A 2,537-nucleotide genomic window follows, 5' to 3' on the forward strand; every position below is an offset into this window, starting at 1 on the left:
ATCATTTATCTAGTACAGTCTACAATGGTAACTAGAATCTGATTGGTTGCTATTTGCAACGTCTTTTTGTGTCCTCTTCAGAAGGTTTTGATTAATCTCCCCAATAATGTTTTGTGAAAACAGACTGTGGTAGCATCATAAAATGAGAACAGGCTGCAAGACAATCCATTTATCAACATTTATTAGAGTGCAAGGAAGAATACCTGATAGCTGGCCATTCGTTCTAATGTGAGTGAGGAGAAATAAAGTTACATTACCGCTTAAGGTGGAAGATGCGAGCAGGATGACCAATCAGAAGCAGACTCCATGAGTACAGCTTCTGATTGGTCCTCCCACTCAGACAACCCAGCCACAGCGGCACACACCACAGTATTTGTCTGAGGGCTTGAGACAAACAAAGGCATGGGGCAGGCCTTGAGACTCCATGAAGTGGAGGAGTTAAGGGGTCTATTTACTAAGCCTTGGATGGAGATAAAGTACCAGCCAACCAGCTCCTGTCATTTTTCAAACCCAGCCTGTGATATGGCAGTTAGGAGCTGATTGGCTGGTACTTTATCTCTGTCTGCTTTATATTTATATAAGGCTTAGTATATAGACCCCTAGTAATATGCGGTGAAGCATCTTTAAAGAGCCAAAGAACAATTTTGGATTTTAAGCCCATCTACTGTATGTGGATGTTGTACTTGCTGATATATATTTAGGAGATGCTATTACCGTGCTCCTGTCAACAAAAAGCATTGGAGGATTTTTGCCATCTGTTCTGAATTTATCTTCTAGTCCTGGGTCCAGTGCTGACAGTGTAAGCTTTATTAAAGTACTTTCTCTGTGTCTCCTGGTGATTTTCTCTTTTCTTCCATGTACTTTATGCTATAAAGGGTCTCCCCCTTGCAGTAACTTCTGTCGCATCATTGGGATTAATGATTGTAACCTTCTCCCCATTAGCACCTGAGCTGGTGAAAACTATTATACAATTGGTGCATATCCGTAGCTCTCTCTGGTTCTTCTCCCATTCCTGTGACAATATTCTTGATATACTTATATATGTATTACATCCAGACCAACTCGTTGCAGGAGCTACAGATTTTTGGGGTAAGTCGAGGAACTTTTGTAATGACTATTGAGAGACGTTGCCTGTAATCACATAGGGGGTCATTCCGAGTTGTTCGCTCGCAAGCTGCTTTTAGCAGCTTTGCACACGCTAAGCCGCCGCCTACTGGGAGTGAATCTTAGCTTATCAAAATTGCGAACGAAAGATTAGCAGAATTGCGAATAGACACTTCTTAGCAGTTTCTGAGTAGCTCCAGACTTACTCGGCATCTGCGATCAGTTCGGATTCACTACGATCTGCCGGCGGCCGGCCTCCCGGCGACCAGCATACCGGCGCCGGGAGGCCGGCCGCCGGCTTACCGACAGTGTGGCGAGCGCAAATGAGCCCCTTGCGGGCTCGCTGCGCTCGCCACGCTACGGGCACGGTGGCGCACTACGCGCGCCACACTATTTTATTCTCCCTCCAGGGGGGTCGTGGACCCCCACGAGGGAGAATAAGTGTCGGTATGCCGGCTGTCGGGCTCCCGGCGCCGGTATGCTGGTTGCCGGGAGCCCGACCGCCGGCATACTGAAGACCACCCGATCAGTTCAGTCAGTTTCGTTCCTGGTTTGACGTCACAAACACACCCAGCGTTCGCCCAGACACTCCTCCGTTTCTCCAGCCACTCCCGCGTTTTTCCCAGAAACGGTAGCGTTTTTTCACACACTCCCATAAAACGGCCAGTTTCCGCCCAGAAACACCCACTTCCTGTCAATCACATTACGATCACCAGAACGAAGAAAAAACCTCGTAATGCTGTGAGTAAAAAACCTAACTGCATAGCAAATTTACTTGGCGCAGTCGCACTGCGGACATTGCGCATGCGCATTAGCGACTAATCGCTCCGTTGCGAGAAAAAAATAACGAGCGAACAACTCGGAATGACCCCCATAGTTCATCCCACAATTTCTTTGAGATATGATATTTATTTATATGCTTACTATACATTTGTGGAGCTTGGAAAATTCAAAATACCTGCTTTAGTCATTCAGTAAACATAGACAAGTCTCCACATCCTGTGTGACCAGATCCAATCCTTTCCAGGACTTATTGTCACATCAATGTTCTTTGATGATTCTCACTGGTTGTCTGACATGTTGGTATGTTTACGTGTTTTGTTTTGTTTTTTTAACTTTTTTTTACATAGAGAGTGGAGTGCCCAGAGTGCCTTTGTAGGAGGAAAATGGTCCCACCAAATGAATAGGACGGGAATCTCTGCTGGCTCAGAGTACGTTTAAGAGTAAGTAATTCAAGTGTTTCTGCAGAGCGAAAACAGCTGATAGTAGGTAGGTCTTTTATATGATGCCTGTACTATATCCACCTAATGAATTGCTCAGAGCAGTAAGCTGCAAGTGTAGGTGCAGAACTTACTGTACAGGGGTGTTTCCAAAAACCATGAAGTACTGAAAAATAATTATTGTGGGTCTGCACAGATTGCGGCTCATAAATG

The sequence above is a fragment of the Pseudophryne corroboree genome, chromosome 4, assembly GCF_028390025.1.
Source record: "Pseudophryne corroboree isolate aPseCor3 chromosome 4, aPseCor3.hap2, whole genome shotgun sequence".
NCBI classification, from domain to species: domain Eukaryota; kingdom Metazoa; phylum Chordata; class Amphibia; order Anura; family Myobatrachidae; genus Pseudophryne; species Pseudophryne corroboree.